This window comes from Phacochoerus africanus, chromosome 14 (genome assembly GCF_016906955.1).
Source record: "Phacochoerus africanus isolate WHEZ1 chromosome 14, ROS_Pafr_v1, whole genome shotgun sequence".
NCBI lineage: Eukaryota > Metazoa > Chordata > Mammalia > Artiodactyla > Suidae > Phacochoerus > Phacochoerus africanus.
Genome location: NC_062557.1, coordinates 37118039 through 37133391, shown reverse-complemented (window position 1 = coordinate 37133391; position 15353 = coordinate 37118039). Strand labels below are relative to the sequence as shown.

The window sequence follows — 15353 nt, the reverse complement described above, 5'->3', positions numbered from 1 at the left end:
CAAGGTAATGGTTTTTAATTGAGAATGAAATGGGAGAAGTGATTTTTGACTCCTAGGAGACACTTGGCAGTGCCTGGGGACATTTTTGGTTGTCACAATTTGGGGCAGGAACTTGCCGCTGAATATCCTATAATGTACAGATTGGTTCCCCAAACAAATAATCAGCCTATAATGTCACTAGGGCCAAGGTTGAGACACTCAGATTTAAGAAGACAAAGATCTATGTACGCATAGATGGAGGTGACATTCTAGCATGGAGAGAGAAATAAATAAATAAAATATATAGTATCATAACAAGTGACATTTACAAAATACTAGGGGAGATAGAGAATGTTGGACAGGGCAGTATTATGTGTTGTTGACAGACATTTGGATAATTTGCTGTTTTGGGCTATAGTGAAAAGTGCTCATGTGAATATTTGTGTGTATGTGTATATTTTTGGGGTCCATTTCTGTTTGGTGCATATACCTAGGAACGGAATTGCTATTTGGTGTATATACCTAGGAGTGGAATTGCGTAAGTTATGCTTAGCTAGATATTACCAAGCAGGAGTTCCCATCGTGGTGCAGCAGAAACGAATCCGATTAGAAACCACGAGGTTGTGGGTTCGATCCCTGGTCTTGCTCAGTGCTTTAAGGATCTGGTGTTGCCAAGAGCTGTGATGTAGTTCTCAGACATGGCTCGAATCTGGTGCTGCTGTGGCTGTGGTGTAGGCCAGCAGCAGTAGCTCCAATTGGACCCCTAGCCTGGGAACCTCCATATACTGCAAATGCGGCTCTGAAAAAAAAAAACCAAAAACCAAAAACTACTAAGCAGTTTTATAAAGTGGTTGTACCCGTTTACCTTCCTCTCAGTAGTTCATAATGTTTGCAGTTGCAGTACTTGGTATGAAAACATGGCCTTGGTGGTCTTCATTTAATACATTCTGGTGAATATGCATTGGTATTTTATGGTTTTATTTTCATTTTACTGGTAACTAATGAATTTGAACAATACTTCAGCATCCTCTGCAGTGCATGATTTTTCGTTCGTGTTAAATGTCTTTTTCTTTTTTCTCCTTCTTTTTAAGGCTGCTTCTGTGGCATATGGAAACTCCCAGGCCAGGGGATGACTTGGAGCTATAGCTGAGGTCTATGCCACAGCCAAAGCAATGCCGGATCCTAGCCACATGTGTGACCTACGCTGCGCATTGCAACTGTGCTGGATCCTTAACCCACTGAGTAAGGCCAGGGATTGAACCCACATCCTCATGGAAACTATATTGGGTTCTTAACCCACTGAGCCTATGGGAACTTCAGTTGTCTTTTTCTTATTCATTTGTGGGAGTCATTTTATTATGACAGCGCATTTTATTTTATTTTTCATTTTTATTTTTTGCGTTTTGGGCCACACCTGTGGCATGTTGAGGTTCCCAGGCTAGTGGTCTGATCCGATAGCCAAGACAGTTTTGAAGAAAATTGGTAGGGTTACCCTCCCTGATATTGATTTATGAAGCAATAGTAAATAAGTTGCATCAGCCTAAGGAGAGACTATTAGATTAGTGGCATACAGAGGGAGTCCACAAACAGATTCTCATATTTTTATGATAAAGATGGCCCTGCAGTACAGAGGCAATTCATGTATGGGTCTGGGTCATTTGGGTATTCATATGGACAATGAAGAAATCTTTTAACTATCTCATACCATGCAAAAGTCAACTTATGATGTTTTATAATCCTAAAGGTGAGGAATAAAAGAACAAAATATTTTGAAGATGAAGAAAATATCCTTATGACTTTAAAGTAGGCAGATATTCCCTACACAGAACATAATATGTTGTCACTATAAAGGAAACCATTTATATTATTTTGGTATTCTCAGTTAATGTGACTGACATACTTTCATCTTACTTGTACTCTGTTCTATTTTTTTTTTTTTGGTCTTTTTTGCTATTTCTTTGGGCCGCTCCCGCGGCATATGGAGGTTCCCAGGCTAGGGGTCCAATCGGAGCTGTAGCCACCGGCCTACGCCAGAGCCACAGCAATGCGGGATCCGAGCCGTGTCTGCAACCCACACCACAGCTCATGGCAACGCCAGATCCTTAACCCACTGAGCAAGGGCAAGGATCGAGCCCGCAACCTCATGGTTCCTAGTCGGATTCGTTAACCACTGCGCCACGACGGGAACTCCTGTACTCTGTTCTAATTGTCTAAGATCTGTGCTTCTCTACCCAAGCTCTGTCAAGACTGCCTTGTAGGTGAATAAATTCATGTACTTTTTCTTTTTCTCTTTTTATAGTTTGTCTCTGTTCCTTTCAACACACACACACACACACAGCCACTGGACAGGCTGATAAAATCCTTTATATTATTTATATATATTATTATATAGATATTATACATATTATATGTATAATATCTATATTTGTGTATCTCCAACCTAATGGTACAATACTTGATACTTTGAGTATTCCCTCAAAGGAGTTCCCTTGTGGCACAGTGGGTTAGGGACCTTATGTGCAGCAGCTTATGGTTGCTACTGTGGCACAGATTTGATCCTGGGCAGGGAACTTCCACATGCTGGGATGTGGCAAAAGAGAAAGTATTCTCTCAAAGTTGGCAGAAATTCTTGAAGCCATCAAGATCATGAAGGGGGGAAAAAGGACAAATAGGGAAGTTCTAAGTAATTACTTGCTGGGAAAGGTCATGCTAAGTGGAATAGTAGAGGAAATTTGGTGGTGGTTTTAATGCGATAGGATCCTGGGTCTTTTAATTCTGTGCAGGATGTTACAGAGGGTGACAATTTTCTTCTTTATTTCAGTTTGTAAAGCTTTTAGTCAGACCTTAGGATATAGAGGAGCAATACACAAAAATTTCTTTGGACTTCCACTCTGCTGAAAAACTTTTAAAAATTAAAAATTTGAAGTATTATGTTTATAAACAGATTATTTATTTATTTTTAATTTTTTTTGCTTTTTAGGGCTGCCACCGAGGCAAATTGGAGGTTCCCAGGCTAGGGGTCCAGTTGGAGCTACAGCTGCCGGCCCACCCCGGAGCCACAGCAATGCCAGATCCTAGCTGCATCTGCGACCTACACCACAGCTCACAGCAACACCGGATCCTTAACCCACTGAGCGAGGCCAGGGATTGGACCGCAGCCTCATGGTTCCTAGTCAATTTGTTTCTGCTGCGCCATGACGGGAACTCCAAAACAGATTATTATTTTAAAAATAAATTTTCTGGCTTCAAGGTGGTTGTTGCAACCGGTGTAATATCCTAGAAGCAAGATTTATTTTGTTTTTGTTTTTAATCTTGAGAGAGTTATGTCCTAATGTTAACTGATTTTTATTCTTTGTTAGAAACTTTTGTTATAACAAATGATTTTTCTTGGCATCCAGGTAATTTTACGAACATCTTGTTTTTCAAACAAAATATCCAAAGAAGGTTAAAACAGCTATCGTGTGTATTAATTAGAGCCTCCTGGTGTGGGTGTGGGTGCATGTGCTTGTGGAGAGAAATGAATAAAAGATAGTATTTTGGGATCCCTTTCGAGTTTTTTTTTTTTTTCTTAAACTTTTACGTGCTTAAATGTGTGGTATACTTGGGTTTTATCATTTAAATGTTAACAGTTTGTATTTCTCTCTGTGAAAATAATGAACTCTAACACATCTGCATATGTTAAAGTAACAATTGCTGTTTTATTCTAATTTTGTTTGCTTATTAGTCTTCTCCATTTCCCTGAAAAATTTCAACGAATACATTCTGCATGCATTGGTCTGTCAGTTTTGTCCATGCACCTTTTTCAAACAAGGAAATAAAACAGAGAGCTTGATGGAAACAGCTGCACCGCATACTTCTGTGAGTCACTTGTCAGATGAAGCAGCAGTATAGGAAAAATGATAATGTACCACCCTGCTCTTCAAGACAAAACTGCTGCGATTGGGGACGTTTTAAATTATTAAACACTGTAAACGCCATGACGTTAATTAGAAGAGGAACAAACTCTACAAAGATAAATGTGTTTTCAATATGATTCTTAGGGAGGGTACAGTAGAAACCAGTGAATAGAGAGGAAATTTATTTCTGGCAGGACTCTAGACATGGAACTGTGGCTGAACTTTTTACCCTAATTACCTCCTGCTAATGCCTGCAGCAGTCTGGAATCAAAGTGGTGCTTCGGGCCCTGGAAATTCTCTGATGTGGCAAACGTTTGTTGTGTGAGGAGGGTTTCTTAAGAAAAAGCAGAATATTGTGACAGGATTTTAAAAAAATTTCTCAGTTACCACCCACCTCACTTGTTGCCTACAAAAATAGAGTAATTGTTTGCATCTGTGTGTGCTTTTTCCCCCCTAAGAAATAACTGTTATAAATCAATGTGACATAGATCCAGTGAACTGAGGCTTGCCCGAGGTAGGTTTTTTTTTGTTTTTTTTTAAAGTCACCCCTTTATTTAAAAAATCGAGGATCAAAATGTAAAGAAGCTATTTTTGATAGGTGAGAAGAAACATTCTGCCCATTTCTTAGGAGCATTTGGATCTTAAAGTATGCTTTTCAAAATGAAGTCTGACCACTTTCAGCATCCAAAACTGATAACTGCTAAACAGTTTAATCCTGGAAGTTGAAATGGGAATTTCCAGTTTCCATTTTTAGCTCTCGAGCCGACAGGGACCAGAACCTTCCAGACATTTCTCTGAAACATTCCTTCATTCCATTCATCTGTCACCACCTGCTTTTCATCCTTTTCTTTTAAAATCTGTGTTTCTATGCTATATATAGAATAAATACTTTGACCTTGCATTTTATATATTTTAAGACAATCTAAATTTCATTTAGTCTGCCCTTGTGTCATATGATTGTCTGCACTAGCTTGTATCTCCAGTTCCAGCCCTTCACTAATCTTAAATATAATTCTTGAAAAACACTAATTGCACTGTTGTTTTGTAATGCACATATATCCATGGTTTCACTTGGACAGAAATTTATTTTGGCGGTCTTTTATTTAGGTATTGTATAGATAGTTTTAATGGGGTTTTTTTTGTGTGTGTGTGTGATAGTTTTAATTTGTGAAGGTAGTATGTTGTAAGTTTTCTTGATCCTGGGCAATAAAGAGATTTTCATTGCTCATAATGAAATCTAAAATTTCTTATATGTTGGATCAGAAATTCACATCTTGCTGTGGTTAAGCTGTGGTTACAGACTGCTCCAATATAACTTTAGTATTTTGCATTCTGTGTAATTTCATCTGTGACCATTCATATAGTAGTTTAATTTGTGAATTGTGAATGAGGATTATTTTTGTGCATTACCAAGTTTAAAAATTGTTACATGTAATTTAATTAGTAGAAGGCAATTATGCATTTTTACTTGGAACATATTGTTTGAAAATTGTGATAACCCAAGTATTGGATAATATGTGCATTTCACAACTTTGGTTGCTGGATTCCCCTCTATACGCACCCCCCCACCCCATTCCATCTACCTTTAAAAAAGCAGTACAATTAGAAAAACATTTTCTGCTAAGTACTAAGAAAGGCCATCTGTTATAGTAATGATACTGGAAATACTAGAAAATGACTTTATGTTTTAACCATATCTACATCTTAGGCATTTGGTGCTGTTGTAATGTAGTTTATACTTCACTGTGGAATAACTTTGGGTACTATTATAAATATCTAAACTCTCATGTGTTTTATTCTAATCCTCATACCAGGGAGAGAGAAAGGGCAATCATTTGGCTTTATTATTATATTTACATTATGGACTGTAAATCTTCCTCCCAAGTTTCAAACAAACATACTCTGTAGTGTACACATGATTTTCTTGTCAAATTAGAAGAATTGATTTAGAATAATATAGTTCTCCTCTAAAAAAATATATAAGCAAATGCTCAGATTTTCTGTTGTCATTTTAAGTATCAAGAGGGGAAATAATAGAATAAGTTTTTACAGGTGTCCTTTCTAAAATATCTTTTGGTATTCCTTGATTTTTGAGAAATAGATTTCATATCATCTTTTAACGTTAGCTTCCTTTCATTTTTCAGTGTCTCAAATGCTTGGATAATCTGCTTGGTCCTTTGACATGTTTAATACTGTTGGCTTGTATTGATTTCATATTCAAACATTATGCACGCTGATGAAAATTTAGAGTAACACTGGAATAATAAAACCATGTATGCTTCTCCACAGTGGAGTGTATTTGGCATCTGTGCTTGTTTGGCAGAAGTTCGCATAATTAACATCTTTTTGTGAATTGAATCAGACTTTAGTGTTCTCATTTCTGGTATCCCATGTTTCTCGGTTAAATTATGGTTATATGTATCTGTTGATAGGCAAAATGATTCTATATATACTTTGTTTATCATAACAGATAAACAGTTACAAATTGGCTTATTTTCTAGGCAAATAAATTCAAGCATGAGTTTGGTTTCTTTTGTTAGAGTGTTATTGCTTCTACCGTAACACAAATTTTTTCTTAGTATATTCTGTTAGTATTCAAAGATTTTTTTATAATGTCATGACTCAAACTTAACTTCATATTTTTTAAGGGAACTATATTTATGATGTATTTCTTAATCATTGAGTAAAATTTTAATATTTAACTTACCTTTTGCTTCATTTCTCATATGGAGGAAAGTGTTTACAAGAAGGAAAAAAATAGGAGGTTACAGTAGTATTTAGACTCATTAAATTCATATATCTTCAGAAATTATAAAATAGCGAACAGTTTACTACTATTTCTGCTATTATCAAGAAAAATTAATTTTCTTTTACATTGAGAATCACAAATTAAGTTATTAGTATGTTGAATTATTAATTTCAATGACTATATGTTATACTATAATTATGACTAATTATAATATTTACTATGTGAATACCAGAGGCAGATTTGTTTTCTTTTTTTTTTTTTTGTCTTTTTGCTATTTCTTGGGCTGCTCCCGCGGCATATAGAGGTTCCCAGGCTAGGGGTCCAGTCGGAGCTGTAGCCATTGGCCTACACCAGAGCCACAGCAACACGGGATCTGAGCCCTGTCTGCGACCTACACCACAGCTCACAGCAACACCAGATCCTTAACCCACTGAGCGAGGCCAGGGATCGAACCCTAAACCTCATGGTTCCTAGTCGGATTCGTTAACCACTGCGCCACGACGGGAACTCCAGATTTGTTTTCTTTTTGATGTCTTGGAAACTTGATGCCAGTTTGCTGCTTTCAATTTGTTTATTTATTTTTTTGTCTTCTATGTCAATAAGTCACTTTCCTAATCAATTAGTAAATGAATATCAGCAGCTTAAAATGTTAAATATTCAGTACTTGAGGCCTTTGCTATTGATAGAAACATTTCCCCATGACATTTCATTGCTGAAAATTAAAAAAAAAACCTTTTGAATAGTAAAACAAATGCGTAATGAAAAGCTTTCCTCAATAAATAGATCACATAAGGGTTAAATAAAATAATACATATAATGACTTTATAACAATGGCTGGTATTTATCAAATGCACAGTAATCAAAATTACAAAGCAGCCACAGTCATGGGACCAATAAAATTAAGAATGAATAGGTAAAATGTCTAACATACTGTCATTAAAAATATATATATTATTATGAATTGTCATATATTACCTTTATAATATGAAATAAAATGTTTACTATATGTTAGGATTTTAGTTATTATAACCTCAATGTCGTTATATGCTACTTCATGTTAGATCATGTTATGTAGAATGAAAATTAAAATGTTTCACTTGTACCTCATCAATTTAGTTAAAAGAAGTAGAGAGGTATCTGGTGAAAAATTTGCCTTTCCTTGCAGGTGCCAGGAAAGTTGAACTCATTGTTAGATTTGGGTAGTAAAACTCCATATATTAGTAGGTGTGTGTATTTAATAAATAGATGTAATAGAAGCTGGCAAGTTAGCTGCTCCAAGCATTTCTAACTTTAAGCCCATTCATTTCCAGAGAGGCACCATACATCCTACCTCACTAGAACTTTTTTCTAATTTATTTGGTATTGCCTTAGATTTTTTCTCTTCTGCCTCTGCTTACTTATATATATATATTTTTTTCTTTTTTCTTTGTTTCTTTTTAGGACTTCTCCTGCAGCCTATGGAAGTTCCCAGGCGAGGGGTTGAATTGAAGCTACAGCTTCCAGCCTACACCACAGCCACAGCCACGCGAGATCAAGCCACATCTGTGACCTACACCACAGCTCGTGGCAATTCCAGATCCTTAACCCACTGAGTGAGGCCAGGAATTGAACCTGTGTCTTCACGGATACTAGTTGGGTTCTTAACCCACTGAACCACAACGAGAACTCCACATACTTATGTATTTTATTTTATTATTATTTTTTTGTCTTTTGTCTTTTTAGGCCTGCACCTGCAGCATATGGAGGCTCCCAGGCTAGGGGTCTAATTGGAGCTGTAGCTGCTGGCCTTTGCCACAGCCACAGCCACAGCAACGCCAGACCCGAGCCTCATCTGCGACCTATACCACAGCTCTTGGCAACACCAGATCCTTAACCTACTGTGTGAGGCCAGACATCAAACCCGAAACCTCATGGTTCCTAGTCCTCCATGATTCGTTTCCGCTGTGCCACAATGGGAACTCCTACACTTATGTATTTTATACTTACTTATATATCCTATTCATATGTACTGGATCTTATTACTTAACATTTATTTTTTTCAGGGGAGATGACTGGCAAACATTTTTTCTTTCTTGAATCTGTTCACTGTTAAAAAATGACTACTCAAATCTGTTAAAAATATATGAAATTTTAAAATAGAAGAAGCAATATCACAGCTGAAAGAACCCCTTTTTGGTCACTGATGGAACAAGGAGATAGGAAATCAGTTAAGATGTAGAAGACATCAACTACAATGTCAGTTTGACTCACCTGATGTTTACAATATCTACATACTGTACATAGAATATTGACCAAGACTGATCGTATGCTGAGTAATAAAGCAAGTCTTAATAATAGAGAAATGCAAATCAAAACTACAATCAAGTATCACTTCACACCAGTCAGATTAGCTATCATTAAAAAGTCTGCAAATAACAAATTCTGAAGAGGGTGTAGAGAAAAATGTAACCTTCCACACTGTTTGTGGGAATGTAAGTGCAACCACTGTGGAAAACAATCTGGAAGTTCCTAAGCAAAGTAAAGAGAGAATTAACTGTATGATCCAGCAGGCTCACTCCTGGGCATATACCTGGCCAAAACAAGGATTCAGAGGGATCCATGCACCCCAGTGTTCATTGTAGCAATATTTACAATCACCAAGACCTGGAACCAACCTAAATGTTTATTGACAGATGAATGGACTAAGAAGATGTGGTGTGTATACAATGGAGAAAAGCCATAAAAAAGAACAAAATAATACCATTTGCAGAAACATGGATCGACTTGGAGATTGTTCTGCTAAGGGAAGTAAGTTAGAAAGGAAAAGACTAAATACCATATGATATCCCTTATATATGGAATCTAAAATATGGCACAGGCATTCCGTTGTGGTGCAACAGAAATGAATCCAACTAGTATCTGTGACGATGCGAGTTCGATCCCTAGCCTTGATCGGGGATCTGGCGTTGCTGTGACTATGGTGTAGGCTGGCAGCTGTAGCTCCCATTCAACCCCTAGTCTGGGAACCTCCGTATGCCGTGGGTGCAGCCCCCAAAAGCAAAAATAAATAAATAAATAATTAAAATAATGGCACAAGTGAATCTAATTACAAAACAGAAACAGACTCAGAAACAGAGTTAAGGGTAGTAGATGCAAAGTACTACTTTTTTCTGTCTATGAGGACGCAGGTTCGATCCCTGGCCTTGCTCGGTGGGTTAAAGATCTGAGTAGCCATGAGCTCTGGTGTAGGTCGCAGACACGGCTCGGATCCCATGGTTGCTGTGGTTGTGGTGTAGGCTGGCGGCTACAGATCTGATTCGACCTCTACATGGGAACCTCCATATGCTGCTGGTGTGGCCCTAAATGACAAAAAAAAAAGAAAAAAAAAATTTAGAGTGGATAGACAATGAGGTCCTACTGTGTAGTACAGGGAATTATATCTAGTCTCCTGGAATAAGCCATAGGAAAGGAATATATAAAAAAAGAATATGTATGTGTGTAACTGGATCACTTTGCTGTACAGCAGAAATTAGCATAACATTGCAAATCAACTATGTTTTAATTTAAAAAAAGGTAGTCTTTGAAAATGTCAATGAAATGATAATTCTTTGAATATAAAGAAAATAAGAAAAACAATAGGTTAAGAATAATAAGAAAAACAATTCACAGATTAACAAGAATGAATGATCAACTATAATAAAAAATAAATTAAAAAAAGAATGAAGAGACATTATTGCAGATGTTACAGTCATTACAGTTAACAATATTATGAACAACTTTATCTTTGAGAACTTACACGAAATGTACAATTCAAAATGTACATTGGGAAATAAAGAAATGTCTGCATATATGGAATGTTCCTGGGCCAGAGCTTGAATCGGAGCTCCAGCTGTGGCCTAGTCCACAGCCAGAGCAAATACCAATGAGCCTCCTCAGTGATCTGTCCCACAGCTTGCAGCAGCATTGGATCCTTAATCCACTGAATGACGCCAGGGATCAAATCCACATCCTCAGGGAGGGAGACAACCTCAGGTCTTTAACTCTCTGAGCCACAATAGGAACTCCTGAGAAATTATTGTCATGTCCAGAACCACCATGGAATAATGTTGCCATCGAGTAGTTCATAATTGAAAGTCGATAGTTCACAATTATTTTTATAGAGAAAGCACAAAACCAAAATGCAATAAATTAAGGAAGACAGGGTGAGTTAATATGGGGGAAATGACCTATGGGAAGAAACAGAACTAAAAGCCTCACACATTCATCACAGAACTGACAGATTAGAAGGTGGAGAAGGAAGACTGGATAGAAAACGCAATAAAATGTGATGTGGAGCAAAATGGGAAGAAAATCAGAACATTGACATATTCCCAACTAAGAGAAGCAAAGTCAGGCAGTGGAGAGTCAGACATCAAAATGGTTAGTCCCAAGATGTATCATTGTAGGGTTCCTATAATTTAGGAGCTCAGCTTCACCTCATATTCCCCCTCAACTGAAGTAAATACTTTGTTTTGTTTGTTTGTTTTGGTCTTTTTAGGGCCACACCTGCAGCATATGGAGGTTCCCAGGCTAGGGGTCCAATCAGAGCTGTAGCCGCCGGCCTACACCACAGCCACAGCAACACGGGATCCGAGCCGGGTCTGCAACTTACACCACAGCTCATGGCAATGCAGGATCCTTAATCCACTGAGCGAGGCCAGGGATCAAACCCGCATCATCTTGGATGCTAGTTGGGTTTGTTAGCCACTGAAGGGAGCTTCTGAAGCAAATACTTATATATTTATATTGTTCTTATGTAGATTAATGAACTAACATACAGACTTTTCTTGTTTGCTGTAACATCTCTTCCATAATTTGAATTTGCATTACATTTGTTTTCCATTGTGGTGTGTTAAACATATTTCTTTGTAGTATAATTTTATCCTATTTCTAACTCATCTTTGTATTTAACTGCAAATAATGGAAACTTACTTAAAAAATATAATGTGTCTTTACTACTTGTGTCGTGTCGGACCCTGTTGATGAATATCTGATTGCAAGCCCAGTTTTAGCATTACCTCCTGTTTTTATGTGGAGAGTTTACTTACTCCTTCCTGCCTGGTTACCTCTCCATGAAAAAGCATCGTTAATACCACTCTCTCAGCTTATAGTGGTGTTGGAAGGGTTAATTATCCAGTGTTTATTCTGAATTTTGCAGAAGAAAAATGTTGTTATTAACTAGGCTAATCAGAAATTTAGCCTTTAATATGGTTAAGTTTCCGTTTTCTTTGCTTTTTCTTTTTAATTACTTAATAAAAAACGCCACCAACTGGCTTTTGTTCTTTAGGAGCTGCATAAGAATACAAATAATGTAATACTATCAAAAATTTTCCTCTTATATTTAAAGGATTAGATTCAGTAACACATGTTGAAAACTGTGCAGCTTTTTCCCATTTAAAAATAAGTGTTTCCATGCTTCTTGCAATTTGTGGTAGATTTAAAATGTCCATGCTGTTTTGTGTTTCACTTATACATGCACATTCTTGGAAAATGTCACTTTCTCAAATACTTTGCTCCGCTTTTCCTAATTGTGGTTCAATCTGTTAAATATCATGAATAAAAATAATAGAAGTCTTTGTAAAGGAAAACGGTATTAATGTTTAGAAATTTGAAATCGTAAAAGCCATATCTCACATTACTTTAATGGGATGTTTGGTCGTATTGCATTACAAAAGAATTATATTGAAAAAATTGTCCAGGGTGAGAAATGACTATGATTCTAATAAAGTATATGAATATTAAGAACAAATATATTGTTATAAAAATTGAGTAGACTCTAAGACTCAAATTTAAATGTTTTTGATAGAGATTTGTAGGTTTAGGACTTTAATATGTATTATTTGTGATTCTTGTTTTCTATCAGGCATAAAAGATAGTTTGCACCAATCTAATACTCCATTTTTAGTCGGTGTTTTAATTTCTTTCTTTCTTTTTCTTTTTTTTTTTTTTTTTTTTTGGTCTTTTTAGGGCCGTACTGGTGGCATATGGACGTTCCCAGGCTAGGGGTCCAATCAAAGCCACAGCAACTCGGTATCCAAGTCAGAATCGTTAACCACTGAGCCACGAAGGGAACTCCAGTGTTTTTTGGGGTTTTTTTTGTCTTTTTTTTTTTTGCTATTTCTTGGGCCGCTCCTGCGGCATATGGAGGTTCCCAGGCTAGGGGTCCAATTGGAGCTGTAGCTGCCGGCCTATGCCAGAGCCACAGCAACGTGGGATCCGAGCCGCGTCTGCAACCTACACCACAGCTCACGGCAGTGCCAGATCATTAACCCACTGAGCAAGGGCAGGGACCGAACCCTCAACCTCATGGTTCCTAGTCGGATTCGTTAACCACTGCGCCACGATGGGAACTCCAGTGTTTTAATTTCAAAGGTAAAGTGTAAGGTCACCATCATCCTTCTTCCATGCATATATATATATATATATATAATTTTTTTTTAAAGCTCAAGTACTCAATATTATTCTGTCTTCACAAAAAGCCCAACATCCCTAAGTCATTTCTCATTTTCTTTCTTTTTTTTTTTGCTATTTCTTTGGGCCGCTTCTGCGGCATATGGAGGTTCCCAGGCTAGGGGTCCAATCGGAGCTGTAGCTGCTGGCCTACGCCAGAGCCACAGCAACTCGGGATCCGAGCCGCGTCTGAAACCTACACCACAGTTCACAGCAATGCCGCATCCTTAACCCACTGAGCAAGGGCAGGGACCGAACCCGCAACCTCATGGTTCCTAGTCGGATTCGTTAACCACTGCACCACGACGGGAACTCCCATTTCTCATTTTCTATATGCTAATAACCTAGTTATTGACAATCCCTAGAAAAGGGATTATTGATTCTTTATATGGAATGATTACTTCAGTAGGAATACTTAACTGCACACAACTAAAAATCTTATTTAACCCCTATCCTTTGACCAATTCATTACTCCTTTTAGTGATTCATTTGGTCAGGCCTCACTGTATTGCAGACTTTTGTCTTCAATCGTATATTGATGGGTCTGAGACAGACTGTCAGACTCTCTTCCCATGTTGATAGCATGTGTAGTACTATTTGTACATGAATCTGAAGTTTTGGATTGAGATTTCTGACAGTCACTCAATCAAACAATGTTGTTATGTACATTTGGTTAAATCTTTTCATTGTGTAAATAACCCCAGTTAAGAACAGGTTACTGATATAACTTATGAAAATTAAAATAACTTTTTGACTGTAAGTACTTAATGAGCATTTTCTTCTTTTAGTTTTATTATTTTGGAGACTCTCTGTTGTTTAATAAAAGAATGTGAGGATACCAACAAATTTTTATTTAAATTTTAATTTTTTTTTAGGGCCATACTCTTGGCATATGGAGGTTCCCAGGGTAGGTGTCAAATCAGAGCTGCAGCTGCCAGACTACACCAGAACCACAGCAACATCATCCAAGCCACATCTGCAACCTACACCACAGCTCACGGCAATGCTGGATCGTTAACTCACTGAGCGAGCCCAGGGATCAAACCCACAACCCACAACCTCATGAGGATACCAACAATTTTAATACCATCCTGAGAAATGGATGCCCACTGATTTTTTTTTTTTTTAACAAGAAATTTATTTAAACAAGATGTTTGACTTGAAGGGAAAACTATCTGGGATTCATTTCTTTTAGAGTAGTTTATCTCTACTTAAAGACAGATTGCCCTACCTGTAAAAGTTATGTACAAAAAAGTTATACAATTGTTCTTGGTTTTACAATGATAAATGAAAAACATTAAAATTCTCCATTTGAACAAGATATGCAAGGATTTTTATGGTTGTTTTTTTTTTTGAGAGTGAGAGCAAGTAACTTACTGGAATATAAAGATAAATGAATGAGCATGCCTCTAATGGAGAAAAGGAGTGTATTCACAGAACCAGTATTTTTCCCAATCCCATCTCCTTTTGATGTCAATCATAACATACCATTGGTCTTTTAGTTTTAAAAAAATGCAATATGCTTGTGCACATACACCAGTTACTTTATGTACAATAAAGGAATGGGGAAGGGGAAAAGAAAAGAATAGAGAAAACTATTCTGTAGTCATCAGGATGGGTAGAACCAAATTGCAGTTTTCTAACTGAGAATGTCTTCTTGGTCTGGAGGAACAGAATTCTGGAATAAGGTAGCAGGTTCCCTTTTTAGTTGACACCCCCTGTCTGCTGCTGCAACACATCAATTCTGTCTTCATACTCCATTTGCAACTGTTGAGGTGTGTGTTTCATTGATTGGCCGCCCGTCGAATCTCATCTGCCTCATTGACAAACCCTGTCGTTCACAATAGGCTTTCATTAGTTTACTAAGTGGTGTATGCCTCTTAATCTTCACCTGTGCCCCGCCACCTTCAAATTAATATGATCATTGTCCTCAGTCTTGACTCCTTCCTTGGGCTTTTCATCGGCCATAGCAAGCGCCGGAGTCTCCCCAGCTGCCGCTTCACCAAAGTGGTACCATTTCTGCACTGAACGAGCACAGCACCAGGAGTGGCATCAGAAGGAGGCGCCAGCGGTAGAGGAGAGAGAGGGCGCGCCCACATCGTGCGCTCTGCCCACTCAGATTTGTTTCAGAATAGTTCATAATAGTAAAATTTTATTAAAAGTGCATTAGTTTAACATAATTGTTCATATAGTTATTAAAATAAGAAATTTAAAAAAAATTTAAGGAGTTCCAGTAGTGGCTCAGTGGAACTAAGTAGTAA

At 37.4% G+C, this 15353-nt stretch overlaps 1 protein-coding gene and 1 pseudogene across 11 annotated transcripts in view; one reads left to right on the top strand and one right to left on the bottom strand.

Moving 5' to 3' along the window:
* The window catches only part of BCAS3 (BCAS3 microtubule associated cell migration factor), a 580473-nt gene that overhangs the window by 96948 nt on the left and 468172 nt on the right, over positions 1 to 15353 (top strand). The window lies entirely within an intron of this gene.
* Positions 14797 to 15060, bottom strand: LOC125115192 (small ubiquitin-related modifier 2-like; annotated as a pseudogene).